Source organism: Natator depressus, chromosome 8, assembly GCF_965152275.1.
Source record: "Natator depressus isolate rNatDep1 chromosome 8, rNatDep2.hap1, whole genome shotgun sequence".
NCBI lineage: Eukaryota > Metazoa > Chordata > Testudines > Cheloniidae > Natator > Natator depressus.
In genome coordinates this window covers 37188718-37206869 of record NC_134241.1, presented here as the reverse complement: position 1 = coordinate 37206869, position 18152 = coordinate 37188718, and the positions used below count along the sequence as shown (strand labels likewise).

The 18152-nt window shown below is 43.8% G+C and overlaps 1 protein-coding gene across 15 annotated transcripts in view; it reads right to left on the bottom strand.

Annotated features, from left to right (window-relative positions):
* The window catches only part of LOC141992114 (protocadherin alpha-C2-like), a 333092-nt gene that overhangs the window by 98207 nt on the left and 216733 nt on the right, over positions 1 to 18152 (bottom strand). The window lies entirely within an intron of this gene.

The window sequence follows — 18152 nt, the reverse complement described above, 5'->3', positions numbered from 1 at the left end:
GCAGCCCCCACAGCTGCCGGCTCCCGAGCCGCCCGCTTCCTCAGACAATCCATGCTCCCCGGCTCGGCTGCTACCCGGCCCTGCGGCGGCGGATCCGGCCTCTCCTCCTCCAGCAGCTCGGGGGACTCGCAGCTCCACTTCCTCCTTCTGTGGCTGCTGCGGGGAGTGTGCGGGGGAGGGGCGCTGAGCTCCAGCTGGCTCCAATTCAGCACCCGGGCAGGGAACAGCGACACCGAGGCAAGCAGCCAAGAGCAGCAGCCAGACGGCACGAGAGGGGGCTGCGCAGCCTGCCGGCTACCCCGTGGAGGGCAAGAGTGCCCCGCCAGCCACAGCGCCTATCCCACACAGGGGCAGCCCTTTCCCCAGGGAGCTCTTCACCGGAGCCAACCGCAGCACCAATCCCCCCAACACACACCAGGACCGCCCCCGCACCCTCTCCTCAGCCCCTGGGAGTTCAGAGCCAACTACCCCCATAGCCACCCCCCTTCACAGAGATACCTCCCTCCTCCCCAGGAGACAGTCAGGGAGCCCTGCCTTCCCGCCCACACTCAAATTAGGAGAAAGAGTGAGTGTGACGTCCATGTGTGTGTTTACATACGTTTTATGTCTAGACAAAGAGAAAGATAGCTCTTCTACCCGGGGCTGTCGCCTGCTACTGCAGAGGCTCTTTGGTCTAATGTCTAACACCTATCTCCTATGATATAGGCAGGCCCTCTCAGAGGTCCAGAGAGGGCCCAAGCCACTTCCAGCTTTTAAGGCCCCTTTCAACACACATCTGATCCAGCACCAGACACTAGTGGTGGTTTGTTTATATAATCAGCTGGTCTGAGAGGACACACTCATCACAGTCTAATCTTGTGCCATCAGAACCAATATATTTTTACTAATATTTATGAACATTTAAAAATCTTTAATATGACCAAATCTATATCAGATAACAAAAAATGATGTCTTTCACCAAATCACATTTCTCATTTGCTCAAATTTGCAGCTCTAAGCTGAGAAAGTGTCCCCCATTTTGGTTTGATAGGAATGTGCATAAAAACAAGCTGTGAAACTTATTAAATGCCAAAAATTAACAAGTGTCTAAATTTGAGGCCCCCTTTGAGCTTGAGGCCCAGGCCAAATGGCCCTCCTGCCCCTCTCCCCATCCCAGACTGGCCATGGATATAGGGGATGTGGAAGAAGCCTTCCCATATTTACCAACATTAATTCCTGCCTGCATTTTTTCTATCCACAAGGCCACCACCAGGGCAAGCTGTGGGGCCCCAAACAAAAGCAAGGCAGCAGCTTGTCACAGGAAAGGGATACAGAGTGGTTCTTTGGCCTCTTTCCCTCTCCTCATTCTAGGTGCTAGAGGGGAAAACAGGGAATGAACTGCCTTCCTATCCAGTCTCACTGCTGAGTTGCCTAGACTTCTGGTCCTACTGCTGCTGCTGCTGCAGAGCTAGACTGCATCAGCTCGTGAGTGTTAAATCAGCACACTCTGAAAAGCATGCACTCCCCTCCCCCAGTGTGTTTTTGCTTACAGCTGGTTCTACCAGTGTACTTCTACAGTTATGTTGCTTTCCTTCTTGAAGACCTTCTTCTCTGCTCCCCCTTTAATTCATTCTTGCTGCATTACCCTCCCCACTCTTTTGGGGAGTATTTCCTCTCACTGCTACCTCTCCTTCTTGATCCTCTCAACCACTGCTGTAACAGCCCTACCCTGCCACTATCCACTGGTTGAATTTTGCAAGTCACAGCCATGAACTATGAGATTATTTAACATGGGCTTCAGTTTATTTTACATAATAATATACAGGCAAACAGTGAGGCAAGTGCAACTAGAACTGTAGGGAGAGGTTCAGGAGAAGAAATAGTAGTTGCATTTGTTTTCCAATGCTCCTTTTAGACTCATATTCAAGTACCAGCAAGGCCCAAGTTCACACAGAATATCAGGGTTGGAAGGGACCTCAGGAGGTCATCTAGTCCAACCCCCTACTCAAAGCAGGACCAATCCCCAATTTTTGCCCCAGATCCCTAAATGGCCCCTTCAGGGATTGAACTCACAATGCTGGATTTAGCAGGCCAAAGCTCAAACCACTGAGCTATCCCTCCCCCCACACAGTTTATCAGAACTGTCAAAATTACAGCCAATGGTGCAATGGCTGTCTTGATCAATGTGTACAGGACACACAAAAACATTGCTAACGGAGAAGCATCAAAGCATCTAAGTTAGGTTCCTACTTCCCAATATAGGGACTTAAATAAGTGGCCTCATTTTCAAACATGCTGAGCAACCAATAGATTCCACTGACTTCAGCAGTCACTGCTGGGAGGCACCCAAACCAACTTATTTTTGAAAGTTAGACAAATTTAGGCCTATTCAGACCAGGAAGGCCAGTGGGAGTTTCTGGGTGTTCTACATGTTTGAAAATCTGGCCCCTTCAGATATGTGCCCAAATGGGAGCAAAGTTCTTTTGAAAATCTGGCTCCAGGTATATATATATTTTGGGGCAGAGGGTTACCTAAGTATGGATCTTGCAACCTACCCATCCACAGAGATAAAAAAAGACAACATGCTGCCCTGGAAAAAAGGGATGAGGAATCTCCCCCAAGGGTGGAGGAGGAGAACCACAGCCAAGGCTGGGAGGATTGTGGCCACCACTCACAAGAGGAAATGAAGGGTGGTGGTAGTGGACAATTCCCTTCCAAGGGGGACAGAGGCATTCATCTGAAGGCCTGACCTTGCATCCTGGGATGGGTGTGCTGCCTGCCAGGGGCCCATAGCCAAGTCACTACAGAAAGACTGCCAAGGATCATCCAGCCCTCTAACTACTACACCATGCTGCTCATCCAGGTGGGCACTAATGTTACTGGAGGTATGACCTGAGCATAGCAGAAGTGACTACAGGACTCTGGGGGTGAGGGTGAAGGATCCTTCTGGTCGAGGGTAGGGATCCAGGCAGAGACAGACACATCCTGGAAGTAAATACATGACTGCATGGATGGCGTCACCAGAAGGGCTCCAGCTTCCTTGACTATCAGATCTTGTAACAAGAAGGACTGTTGAGCAGCGATGGGGTCCACCTGTCAAGTAAGGGTAAGAGTATCTTTGGATACAGACTGGAAAACCTAGAGAGGCAGGCTTTAAACTAGGTTTGATGGGGGCAGGAGACAAAAACCCACAGGTAAATCCAAAAAATGGAGACCTGGGTGAAGGGTCAGAATCTGGGGGGAACATGGGAAATTGCAGCATGGACAAAAGAGAGACAAGAGGGTATATAGAGGAGAAATCTAATAAACATCGTAGATGTCTGTATATGAATGCAAGAAGTATGGGGAATAAACAGGAAGAACTAGAAATACTAGTGAATAATCACAAATATTACATAACTGGCACTATAGAAACTTGTTGGAATAATTCATATGACTGGAATATTGGTATAGAAGGGTACACCTTGTTCAGGAAGTACAGGCAGGGAAAAAGGGAGGAGGTGTTGCCTTGTATATCAAAGATGTATACACTTGCACTGAGGTTGAGACTCGTGGGAAGCAGACCTGTTGAAAGTCTCCTGGTAAAGATAAAAGGGGTAAAATACAAGGGTGATGTCATGGCAGAGTCCACTAAAGACCACCTAACCAGGAAGAAGAGGTGGATGAGACTTTTTTAAACAACTGACAAACTAAACCAAAATACAGGACTTGGTGGTGATGGGGGACTTCAAATATCCAGACATTTGTTGGGAAAATAATTCAGCAGGGCACAGATTATCCAACAAGTTATTGGAGACAGAAGGAGAAAGTGACTAGAGGAGAGACTATTCTGGATTTGATTCTGACAAACTGGGAGGAACTAGTTGAGAATTTGAAGGTAGAAGGCAGTGTGGGTGAAATGATAGAGTTCATGATTCTAAGGAATAGTAGGAGGGAAAACAACAGAACAAAGACAATGGATTTCAAGAAGGCAGACTTTAGCAAACTCAGAGAATTGGTAGGTAAGATCCCGTGGGAAGCAAGTTTAAGGGAAAAATTAGTTCCAAAGAGTTGGCATTTTTTAAAGGTACAAGAGCAAACTATACCAATGCATTGGAAAGATAGGACGTATGGTAAGATTTTTTCCCTTGGCTTAATCAGGAGATCTTCAGTGACCTGAAACTAAAAAAGAGTCATACAAGAAGTGGAAAGTAGGTCAAATTACAAAGGATGAATATATATATATATATATAACCCAAGCATGTAGGGACAAAATTAGGAAGGACAAGGCACAAAGCAAGATTAAACTAGCTAGTAACAAGAAAGCATTTTACAAATATATGGGGAGCTAGAGGAAGACCAGGGACAGGATAGGCCCATTACTAAATGAGGCGGGAAAGACAATAACAGAAAATGCAGTAATAGCTGAAGTTAAACATCCCTAGCCTCTGTATGCCAGAAGCTGGGAATGGGCGACAGGGGTTGGATCATTTGTTGATTACCTGTTCTATTCATTCCCTTTGAAACACTTAGCATTGGCCAGTGTCAGAAGACAGGATATTGAGCTAGATGGATCGTTGGTCTGACCAATTCTGGCCATTCTTATGTTCTTGTCTTTTTTGTTTCAGTTTTCACCACAAAAGTTAGCAAGGATCAGACGACTAACATAGAGAACAAAAGTGTAAATGGGGCAGGATCTGAGGGTAAAACAGAAAAAGAACAAGTTAAGAATTACTTAGACAAGTTACATGTCTTCAGATTGGCAGGGCCTGATGAAACACATCCTAGAATGCTTAAGGAACTGACTGAAGAGATCTCTGAACCATTAGCAATTATCTTTGAGAACTCATTGGAGAACGGGAGATATACCTGAGGACTAGAAAAGGGCAAATATAGTACCTATCTATAAAAAGGGGAATAAGGACAACCCAGGGAATTATAGACCAGTCATCTTAACTTTGGTACCTGGAAAGATAATGGAGCAAATAATCAAATGATCAATTTGTAACCACCTAGAAGATAATAAGGTAATAAGCAACAGTCAACATGGATTTGTCAAGAACAAATCATGTCAAACCAAGCTAATATGCTTCTTTGACAGAGTAACAAGCCTTGTGGATGGGGAGAAGCAGAAGGTGTCATATATCTCAACTTTATTAAGGCTTTTGATACTGTCTCACATGATCTCATAAACAAACCAGAGAAATACAACCTAGATGAATCTACTAGAAGGTGAATGCACAACTGTCTGGAAAACCATTCTCAGAGAGTAGTTATCAATGGTTCACAATTGAGCTGGACAGACATATTGAATGGGGTCCTGCAGGGATCTGTCCTGGGTCTGGTTCTATTGAATATCTTCAAAAATGATTTGGATAATGGCACAGACAGTATACTTATAAAGTTTGCAGATGATAGCAAGCTAGGAGGGGTTACAAGTGCTTTGGAGGACAGGATTAGAATTCAAGATGATCTTGACAAACTGGAGAAATGGTCTGAATTAAACAGAAGTAAATTCAATAGGGAAAAATGTAGTGTACTACACTTAAGAAGGACTAATCAATTGCACATATGGAAAACGGGAAATGACTGCCTCGGAAGCAGTACTGCAGAAAAAGACATGGGGCTATAGTGGATCACAAACTAAATATGGGTCAACAATGTAATCCTGTTGTAAAAAAAAAAAGTGAACATCATTCTGGGATGTATAAGCAGAAGTGTTGTAAGCAGGACACAAGAAGTAATTATTCCACTCTACTCAGCACTGATAAGGCCTCAGCTGGAGTACTGTGTCCAGTTCTAAGCACCACACTTCAGGAAAGATATGGACAAATTGAAGAAAGTCCAGAGGAGAGCAACAAAAATGACAAAAGATCTAGAAAACATGACCTACAAGGATTTCAAGAATGCAGACTTTAGCAAACTCAGAGAATTGGTAGGTAAGATCCCGTGGGAAGCAAGTCTAAGGGAAAAATTAGTTCCAAAGAGTTGGCATTTTTTAAAGAGATTCAGGGTACAAAAGCAAACTATACCAATGCATTGGAAAGATAGGATGCTTAAAATACTGGAGAAGAAAAGACTGAGGGGGGACATGATAACTGTCGTCAAGTACATAAAAGGTTGCTATGAAGAGAAGGGTGACAAATAGTTCTCTTTAGCCACTGAGGACAGGACAAGAAGTAATGGGCTTAAATTACTGTCAGGCATAGGTACTGGAACTCGGGGTGCTGGGGGTGCTGCAGCACCCCCTCGCTTGAGGCAGTTTCCATCATATACAGGGTTTACAATTTGGCTCAATGGCTCTCAGCACCCCCACTATACAAATTGTTTCAGCACCCCTGCTGTCAGGGAGATTTAGGTCAGACATTAGGAAAAACTTCCTAACTGTAAGGGTAGCTAAGTACTGGAACAAATTAACTAGGTGGGTTGTGGAATCTCCATCACTGGAGGTTTTTAAGAACAGGTTAGAAAAGCACCTGTCAAGGATGGTCTAGATAATACTTAGTCCTGACTCTGTGCAAGGAACTGGACTAAATGACTTATCGAGGTACCTTCCAATCCTACATTTCTATGATTTCATTTGAAAAATTTGATCACAGTATGTTGAGCTCCTCCAATAAAAGGCATGTTAGAAGTGAAAATGAATATTAACCATTTAAAATTTTTGAAATTGGAAGTTATTTTAACAATAACATATGAGGCATTAACAAGACCACATACAGAACATTACTAGATGTGTTACTATGATCATGATGTTATTCAATGGATTTAGGACCAAAGACATCAAAAATTTGGCAGGATATGACAGATTTTGAAATTAAATGTGAGTCTCTGAGTGACACATAAATAAAACACTGTGTGCCATTTTTGCATGCATTTAATAATTTTTCCTTCCCATTGATCAATGCAAGTTTGGGTGCTAAGCTCTTTTGAAAATATGTCCCCTAATTTTCAGAAATTCTGATTACCCATAATTCCCAATGACACCCAAATTCCGACCATTAGATTTAAGACTCACAATACACATAAATACTGTTATTCCCATTTTACAGATTAATCCCACAATGCAGCACTATCTACAGTAATGTGTACATAAATATAGCATAGTACCTCCTTTCTTAAAATATTAGATTTACACAATTGTGTACTGACTACACTTCTGCTTTTAACTGAGATGGTGAAACTGAGTATGTTTTGATTAAATGTTCCCTGGGTAGATTTAAATCAAAATAAAATTTTTTTATGGTCATGATAACTTTAGTTATCTCTATGAGATGATACACTTAGTAACGCAAAGAGAGTCCTGCAGTCCTTATTCAGGAGAAACTCCTATTGAGGAAGGACTTCAGGACTTGATCTCTAGTAACATTGATTTTTCCAGTAAAAGGCAGAGGTTCAGAAGCAGCACTTCAGTATCCACTGAGTTAACGTTTTGCAATTTTTAAAAGTAGATCCCCATTAAGAACCAGATTCTGATACCCTTACTCACAAAGAACATCACCTTATACTATTAATGGTTCCACTGACTTCAACTCAATGTATTATTCAACATGAGCAGAATATCGGAATCTGACCCTCCAATGGCAAAACCATCCAATGATAACATATTGGGCCCAAATCTTCAGCTGCTGTATATGCCCAACTCTTATTGAAGTTAATGGATATTACATGCATGCACCACCTACAAACACAGGCTCATTTAGGCCTTGTCTACACACACAGTATGTAGTATTCCTTTAATGATACTGGCATTGTTAAAACAGTGCAACTCCTCTAAAGTGGATACAATTATACCAGTATAAAAGTGCTTATATTGGTATAGCAAATTCCTGTACAGGAAGGAAAGAAACTAAACCAGTATAAGACACCAGTATATGGGTAAAATGGCACCCAAACTAGGAGATTCACTGGTATAACAATTTTGGTTAAAAAAAAATTACACTCCTAATTTAAATAATTATACCAGTATAAAATCTGTGTATAGACCAGGCCTTTGTGTCAGGAGAATATGTCATGAGCCTAAATAATATTCCTCTGTCATTTTTTACCCAAGAGAGGGATATAACTTTACATATCTGACTCAATCTTATACAATATTTTTATTAATGACTTTGGCACAAAAAGTAGAAGTGTCTTAATGAAATGTGACAGGTTTCAGAGTAGCAGCCGTGTTAGTCTGTATCCGCAAAAAGAAAAGGAGTACTTGTGGCACCTTAGAGACTAACAAATTTATTTGAGCATAAGCTTTTGTGAAGTGAGCTTAGTCTCTAAGGTGCCACAAGCACTCCTTTTCTTTTAATGAAATGTGCTAAGGATACAAAGTTGGGAGGCACTGCTGACACAGAGGACCGGAATATTGTACAGAAATATCTGGATGACCTTGAAGACTGGAATAACAGAAATGGGATGAAATTCAATAGTGCAAGGATGTAAGGATGTGCACTTAGGATCTAATAAAAATAATTTCTGATACAAGCTGGCGGCTTATCAGCTCAAAGCAACAGAGGAGGAGAGAGACATGGTCGATCACAGGATGACTATGAGTAAGGCTATGAGTCGGTCATGGAGGTCAAGGATTCTGTGATTTTACATTACCACCATGACTTCAGCCCTGGGTGTCAGGGTTCTGTCTGTCAGCCCCAGGTGGTGGGGCTCGTGCTGTCAGCCCCACACTGTGGGGCTTGGGCTTCCCTTATTTATTGTTTATTGCCCACATCCTGTCTGTGACTTTTACTAAAAATACCCATGACAAAATTTTAGCTTTAACTATGAGCTACCAATGTCATGTGGCTGCAAAAAAGGCAAATGCAATCCTGGGATGTTTTAAATGAGGCATTTCCAGTAGAGATAGAGAAGTATTAATGCCATTGTACAAGGCAGTAATAAGACCTCTTAGTTGATGAATGCTGGGCTGTAGTTTTGATCTCCCGTTCCTCTGAAGCATCAGAGATAGCCATGGCTAGAGATGGGATATTGGAAGGATTGGGCCAGTGCTGTGAGGCACAGGTGCCAGCTTCCTCCTGGCCCCGGGAGTGCTCAACCCCTGCTCCGCTTCAGGCCCATGCCCATCCAATCCCTTCCCCCAAGTTCCCATCCCTGTCCTGCCTTTTGTTGCCCTCACTCCGCCTTAGGCCCTACCTCCACTCTACCCCTTCCTTCCAAGCCCCCACCCCTGCCCTGCCTATTCCCGCCCCACCTATTCCCGCCCAGTTCCATCCCCTCCCCCAAGCATGCCCTGTCCCTGCTCCTCCCCGTCCCTCCCAGCACCTCCTGCATGCCCCAGAACAGCTGATCTGTGGTGGGCAGGAGGTGCTGGGAGGGAGGGAGAAAAGTTGACCGGCAGGGCCACCGGTGGGCACGAGGCACTGAGAGGGAAGGGGAGGCGCTGGCTGCCAGTGGGTGCTACTCTATAAATCTTGCATTTTGTTGTCTACAACTTGATTTGCCTTATTCAGAATTAAATCAAGTCAATCCACACACAGGATTAGAACATGAAAAGGGCAGTCAGCAATCATGGGCAAGATTATGCCTTATGCAGGAAAAACCTTTGTAGGGGCCAGGAAACTTCCTGAGTTTGAACCTGCAAAGTTGCCTACAGATAGTTTGTCCTACTGTAGGAGCACGATCCTCTAACCCCACAGATGTTCTGAGATCCATGGGAAAATCACAAGAGGGCCAATGCTTTTGGACAGAGGCCCACACTACTTCCCCAATCCCCTTCTTACCTGCAGCAGGCTCCCTCAGGATCCCTGTATCCACTGGTTTCCTGCCTGCCCCCATCCCTCTCTCCCTTAGGGAATATGTTTGTGAAGGGGAGTGGTGTTATAGTGTGGAGAAGAAACTCTCAGAAATCAGTATTATTTTACAGAGGGAAAAAACACTTGTGGATTGCATGGCTATTTAAGGGGGGATGTTTGAAGGGGAAAAACATCACAGATTGTGACCCTCTCTCTGGTAAGCCTCCACCCTCTCTGCCCACCCACGCTCCCCTCTGCTGAGCCCAAAATATTCACTGGAGTCAGAATGGGGATAGCATGGTTCTGAAAATAAAAGAACTGGGATTTTTCCAGCGCATATTCTGCATTTTCCTCACACTCCATGGGATTTTCCTGAGAGCATGATCTGCTCTTGCAGCTGTGATTTTCCCCTTCCCTAAATGTATTCTTAGATTCCTCCTGAGCTGGTGTGAATTTCTTGTTTCTGGTACTGTCGTAGACATTTATTTCCATGTTTCAATCATCTTTTGTGCCTGACTTGCTTGTAGACAGGTCCTCTCATTTGTAACTCATGTCTTCTTTCTTTGAAATATTGTGCCAAATTGCTCATTGGTATGAATCTGTTCTTTCATATATATATATATATATATATCAGTGTATCTGCTCTTCTCTTTGGTCTGAATCTAATCGGTTCAGAATTTCCTTTTGTATCTCTGAGACAGCTCAAACCAGACTATTTTAAACACTGCTGTTACTCCTGGATGTGGGGCTTCTAGCCAACCAGACAAAATGTAGTCTAAATATTGCCTGTATTTAGGTCACAAACTATTTCTTTTTGCCCAGTAGTGCATTTGCTGTTGTTTTAGAAAATGGTATGCAAAGAGAGACAGCAAGAGTGAGAGATGTGTTGTAAAGGTGGATTCAGACAGACACAATACACCTCTACCCCGATATAACGCAACCCGATATAACACGAATTCGGATATAACGCGGTAAAGCAGCGCTCTGGGGGGCGGGGCTGCACGCTCTGGCGGATCAGCGCGTCAGTGTGTCTGGCTCTGACGCTGCTCTGAGCAGCGTGTTAAGGGTGCCGGGCCGGGGCCGAGGGGTTGGATAAGGGGCAGAGGGTCTCGGGGGGCAGTCAGGGGACAGGGAGCGGGGAGGTTGGATGGTTCATAGGTTCTGGGGGCAGGGCGTCAGGGGACGGGGAATGGGGGCATTGGATAGGGCATGCGAGACTTAGCTTTCCTCCTCCTTCTCTGTATAATCAGATTAACACTGCATGGGTTCCGCTCCACGAGCCGCTATCGCTGATTCAGAGACAGGGGACTGCAGCACTGCAAGCCGGCGGCACTTCCCCGACCTCCCCAGCTCGCTCTCTGGCTCAGACACTAACACCCGGGCTTTCAAGGCGGGGGAAGGAGGCTGCATTGACTGCGGCTAGCAAGCCTCCCTCACCCCCTCCCCTTTACAGCAGCCACTTCTCTGCTGCTGCCTGACACTCACCGCGGCTCCACGAACCACATCCATCCCCAGCAGCAGTGGCGGTGGCGAAGCCAGCAGGCTGGCGATCCTGCCACCGCGCTGCCCTGCGCCACGGCCAGTCACAGCAACTGCTGCAAGCCAGCAGCCCCACGGCGAGCAGCGCAGCCCGGCCATGAGAACAGCCCCGGCAGCTCCATGACACCCAGAGCTCCCCACCAGCCCGGCCCGGGGCACCGCACACCCGCTGTCACCCCCAAGAGGTTCCCACAGAAAATGCTTTTGCTCGAGGCCAAAAGCAAGCTCGATATAACATGATTTCACCTATAACACGGCAAGATTTTTTGGCTCCCGAGGACCGCGTTATATTGGGGTAGAGATGTATGTATAATAGAAGTACATAGGGAAAATATTTCTTTCTCAGTCTCTGAGGCACACTCAAATATTTCTCACTTTTTCCCCAATATTTAGAATCATGAAGTCATAGAATCATAGGACTGGAAGGGACCGCGAGAGGTCATCTATAGTCCAGTCCCCTGCACTCGTGGCAGGACTAAGTATTATCTAGACCAATTTAGCACTAAAGACCTCTGACTACAGAGATCTCTTGTCTACACTAAAGGAAAAGTAGATATAAACTATGCAATTTGAATTATGTGAATAGCATAACTCAAATCGACATAGCTTAGATCTACTTACCGCGGGGTCCACACTATGCGACGTCGATGGGAGACGCTCTCTCGTCGACTCTCCTTACTCTTCTCAATCAGGTGGAGTACAGGAGTAGATGGGAGAGCGATCAGCGTCGATTTAGAAGGTCTTCACTAGACCCGCTAAGTCGACCGCTGATGCATCAATCGCCACAGCGTCAATCCTCCTGTAAGTGTAGACAAGGTTGTCTTCTGTTGTACTTTTATGATGACTGCAAAGTCCTTCCAGTAATTTTGTGACTGTAATTTCACATGCTACAACATTGTAAATGAGAGGACATTAAAGACTTAGATTGCCAAAATAACTTTCACCTTTGTAAATTCACCACAAAGCCTTTCAGTGCCTTTGTTACTGCCAAATGTTTTGCTGATGGCTTTAGTTAGTGCATTCTCCCTAGCCATCATTATGTCTCTCTACGGAGCTCTGATCTTTGTCATGCTCTTTTGTGGACTGTAATTTCTTAGCCCAAACCATCATAAGTGAATTTCAACAAAGTGAACTGAATGTAAGACATACTGGTTCATAAACAGATTCATTTCAGATAATTGTTACCTTGTTATTTTTTTCCTGCATCTTAATATTTCCCCACCCCAGTGTTCATCACTCCTACAGTTATGCTACTCTTTGGGGTGTGATCTTCAACATTTTAAATGAATATTGAGGAAAAGAATAAATTCAGAAGCTGAGCTATGTGACAGGCTATCCTCCTTTAAGGTGACCAGGTTGCAGTAACCTCTATTTCTTTCCTTCCCCCACCCCCTTTATCAGAGTATTAGCCAATGTATTTTTAATTTATTCTACTATTCTGTTCTATTAAGGTTCTTATACCACCCTCAGGACCACAACACTCTCTTCTAGCTTCCTCCTTTTATAAGTGATATGGCAGAGAGAAAAATGGAATGTATTCTACATGGGAAAGAATACCCCTGTAAGAGCAGAGCATGATGGGAACACTCCCCAGGATATAAAACAAGAGGGTTACCAGAAGGCACCTACTCCAATAAAGATACTGATAAGATCTGTAAATGAAGCGTCCTAATGTTCAGTTAGGGAAACCGAGCTCTGAGGATGTATGCTTTGTGCATGATTTTTTTTCTCTCTGACAGTATTTGTTTGTTAGCATTAAGAAACTGGGATTGTTTATTTCCAGAGTGATGCCAGACATTTCATACTCAGAGCACTGTGATCCTGATGACCCCACATCACAGAAAATGTCTAGCTAGCTTCCCTACCCTTCTACTAATGCCTTTTATTCTTAGTCAGGTTGTTCATTTTTCATATATGTAAATAAATATTTAATTCTATGTTTTATTGTTTTTATTTCATTTATTATTTGACTTTTCTTCTTATTCTGTCTTTAAAATTCTGTAATTATAAGCAGCTGTTTTTTCCCCTATACCCTTCCATGAATCTCATTCATCTATATAAATGAGGTATTTTATATTAATTACTATCATGTCCCTATACACAAACTTTACATTGTCTGTATTTCTATCTTTGTTGGGAGGGCCCTTTGCATCTGAGGGCTCCTGAGTTTCTCTTCTCCATTTTTCATTTATTTCCTTTAAAGTCCAGTTTTACTGTAAGTTTACTACCTTATCAGTGGTCAAGATCTGGCTCAAACCACACCCTTGTCTCCCTGACCTAGCCCTATTCCTGAAGACAAGACATATTTTGACATCAGGTAGAGTCAAGGTTTGTTTTATTTATCCAATTAAATTGGTTCTTCTGCTGGCCTTGAGCAGTCACTGGCCTGTCCAATGAGTCAGTGGGCCTTTATTGATGACTGTTGGACTTTCTGATTAGATGGCTTCTTGACAGTTGGCTTCTCTTAAATACTTGATAGTATCTCCTTGAGAGCTTGCTCACTGAGCATCACTTCTAGCTGCACGTTCTTCTGTCTGTGTGAGTTCTATCTTCCCCCCTTTCCTCTCCCCCTGCATATCTGTTTTTTCATGCCCCATATTTCTTCCCTCCATCAGCACTCACAGCTCCACTCCTGCTTTCCATCTTTTACTTGCTTTATCCCCTTCACTTTAATCTGGTCTCTCTCCCTTTCTCCATCAGGTTTCCTCCCACTGCCTATTCTTCTTCCCTTTGCTCTCTGACTTCCTCCTTCTCTCCTCCCCTTCTACCACTCTCTGTGTTTCTCTGCCCCTTTTTCCTTGCCTAACTCTCTCCACCCCTCTTTCTTCCCCTCCACAATTCTCCCATCTTTATCCTTCCATCTGCTATCTCTAATCCATCCACCTATCCTTCTACTGCCTTTCTTCTTCCCTTGGTCCTCAAAGAAGGTTTCTTCCTCTTTGATTAATGCCTGGTGACCTCTTTCTTCTCCCTTTGTTTCCTACATTTCTTTTTCTTCCCATCATATGTCTTCTTATAATCTTAGGATTTCTACAAGTTGTTCCTCTGTATGAAAGGGACGTTTTATTCTGTCCCAGGGAAATGCTGGGGTTAAGTGCATCTGATCTGTGCTTTGCTCTCCATTCGATCCAGGTATCTCAGGCAAAGTAGGAAGCTGAGCACTAAGCACAGGGACTGAACCAACTGAAACTGTGTTTTGGGAATACTATGAACAGTGCTCCCCCACCATGGGTGCACACCCAACATTCCACTCCCACTCCCACAAAAACTAGAGAGACATCCTGGAGATCAGAGAATAAAAATACATCACTCAATCAAAAATACAGGCCAGTAGTGATATCAGGAGAAGTCATATTCCTTCCAGCTGAGAAGAACTAGATAGGATTTTCTTCAAGCCCATCAGAGCCTCTCGTTAATCAACCAAAGGGCTTAGAGTTGCACTGTAAGGCTCCCCATCCTTCCCAGTGTCTGTGTATATTCACATCATGGTATTCTTAAACATATGTAGTTATTTAACAGCCTCCCCACTGCCCACGCCCCATTTTCCACTGTAACGCTAACTAGTTTACTCATCTAAGTGTACAGTATGTCCTGTATTTGATCAGATTTTGCTTTCTGCAATTTCAATGTTTTCTCCTTCATCTTTTGTATTTTTCATCTTCAATCTATTGCAGATCCTACAACTTTCCCAGGTTCTCTGTATTTCCCAATACTAGCTCAATGGTTTATCTTCATTAGTGATAGTTATACTAAATTAGCAAATGATCCCATACCAGGCCATAGTCTCAGCACTTAATTTAGTAAGGCCTATATCTACGCAATCATATTTGATTCAGAGCTGCCCATAAAACTGTATAAAAGGATGTTAGAAAGGTGCCCTTTCTTCATCTACACAGCCGTGCTAGGTTTTTGAATTATGGGACAATGCAACTTACACAGAATGTTTAATTCATGCTTTTATTACTTGAGAATTGTTCATTGGGCTGCCTACTCATTTCTTAATGCATCTTCGGTCTACCCAAAATACAGCAGTCCCTCTGCTGACTAACCCTCAAAGAATGAGCATTGTCATCTCAGATTTCTCACTTTGGCTGTCAGTCCATTTCATGACTGATTTTTTTAAACTTATTTCAAGTCCATCTATAGCACCACATTAAACCATTCAACCATGCTGCTAATATCCAGTCAATTTCTCCCCCACATAGAAGACCAGCACAAAGCCTACATGCAACTTCAATCCCATTTTTATGGTTTAAATGGGACTTAAGAGAAGCACAGATCTTGTGTTGGCCCCCTGTGCAAGAGTGAATTTCACCTACCAGCATACATAACCCACAGCATACATCCCACAGCCATCAAAAGATCATCTTAGGATAAAAAATAGAGGCCCAAGTGCACAACCTAAGGGAATGGCAAAGGAGCTGTACACCACCTTTACACACACACACACACACACACACACACACACACACACACACACACACACACACACACACACACACACACACACACACACACACACACACACACACGGCCTATTCCAGCTCTGTACCACCAGAAGATTCTCCTATTTATAGGGAACCCTCAGCTGGCCACCTAGGCCAGGTTTAAGCATGCTAAGCTGTGCTGGAGTCAGGGCCATCCCTAGGGGGATGTGGAGCCTCACCTCCTCATCCTCCTCCACCCGCTTGTCGCTCACCTCCTCACCTGCCTGCCTGCCTCCTCGCTAGTCTCCTTGCCATCTGTCTGGTGTGAACCTCACACCGCCGTCTATCCAACTGCCCCTCTCCTCCTCACTGTCCACCACCTGCCCACCTGTTGCTCACCTCCTCACTCCACTCACCCATTCGCCTTTTGCCTCACCTCCCTGCCCGCCTCCTTACCTGAATATTGGGACAAATGGCATCCTGATCATACATCAGTTGGGACATGGGACAAAGGGCTAAATATAAGGACAATCCCGATTTTATAGAAGCGCAGGGCTCCCCAAAGCATGGGGCTCGGGGCTGTCACCTCAATTCGCCCTACCCAAGGGATGGCTCTGGCTGGAGTCGTGAAAAGCAAATTTAATGGTGGCCAGGATCTGGCCCCAAAGGCTATGGTGCCCGATTTTACAGAGCGTCCCCACAGCAATCTCCCAAACTGTTTTAAAAGATTATGAGTGGGGCAGAGTTTAGGACTGGTGTAATAGTTTTCCTTTTCAGGATGGCATTTTATGATTGATTATTTTATTGTTGTTTACTTGGTGTGGGGGAAATTCAATCCCATGTTTGTTAAGCTGAACAAAGGTATACTTTGACTAGCACTTTATAGAATAAATATGAGCTACATCATTCCCTCTAGAATTGGAGGATGCCTTCATGCCTGGGAGTCTTACACTCCCTTGTGGAGAGAGGGTCAGCCACCTCTGTAACACTGTTTCCCTCTGTGCCCCCGTCCCCGACCTGGCAGAACTCTCTCCACAGGATGCAGATTTTTCATTGGGGGAGGGATCAGAGATTGGGTGGGCCAAGATGATTAAAAAACTGTCTACTCTCTGGATCTGCAGAATTTACCTAGGACATGGAAACTAATACAGCCTATGTAGCCAAACTGGAGTACCTGGCCCCATTGCAGCTTGGAGGAAGAAGAGTTCCTCCAGCACACCTGTGCAGTCACGGGGACCCCCAGGGACAGGAGTTCATGTAGAGCCACAGGGAGTCTCCACATATGGCTCTGGCCTCCTGCAGAGCCCGCAGGTTTGAGAGTCAGCCTTACAACTCCTCCCATGAATGGAGCGAGAGTAACCCAACCCCCCAACCAAATGATTTGGAGAAATCTCCACAAGGGAACCGTTACAGCTTTTTACATGGAAGGGGTGGATTTGGCCCTCAATACTCCAAAATAACTAACAAACATTCAGTTTCTTATAGCCCCTCTGGTTGCACATTCAGAAATTTAGATCTTTGCGTACAATTTTAATACATACCACAGACTCAAATACTTGGGTAGAAAATGAAGTATTTTATAGCTTTCTTCAGTTACCGTTTCAAGTAATAAAACAGGCTGGTCTAGATGAGAATGCAGGCACCATAAAACACATACCAATCCTGAGAGAATTTTTATGAGACCACAATGTAATGGTTGCTGCTTCACAGCTTTCTTTAGGTCATGTGCTTGTAGAGGAAAGGCTGAGCAGAGAAACTAGGGCAGAAAATATTTTGTTTGCTAATTCTCAACAGGCATTTCTGAGCTTAGAAGATTTCACTTCAAATCCTAATAACAAAATCCATCTGCTAAAACTGAATATGTTCTGTCTGGAATTGATTATTTTAAGCATATTACATTAAATACTATGGGCCAAAATCTGCCATCCTTGCTCCTGTTAAGGAGTATCTTATTTCATAAGTAGTCCTGTTGATTTCATTACTCAGGAAGAAAGGTAGCAGAATCTGAACCTATTTGATTAACAGACACTTTCAATTAGTCTGTTGTATATTAACATTTCTTTTAAGGGTCCTGTACCTTTATGATATCCCTGGTTTCCTTTTTTTAAAATAAACATGCCAGGTCTTGTTCATTTGTTGTTTATCCCTCTCTCATAATTTATGTTCCTAAACCATTTTGTACCCTTCACTACATCTTTACAATCTCAGCAATGCTTTTCCTTAAATAAGGTTACCAGAACTGCAAATAATTGTATTATAAATATGAACTTTGAAGTAACACCTGATGCCAAAGCAACTTCTGCCAGTTTGTACTTCTTACTTTATACACTTAACCCCAGGAGCAGTTGTGCTTTCTCATTACTTACAAATATTGTACAAGTGGTTTATCTGCTTTATCCTTAACCACCCCAAGTCTTTTCTATCTAGTTTGTTATTTTACCTATATACATTTAATAGTTTCTTGTTTACTAGTAGGTTTTGGCCACTATAG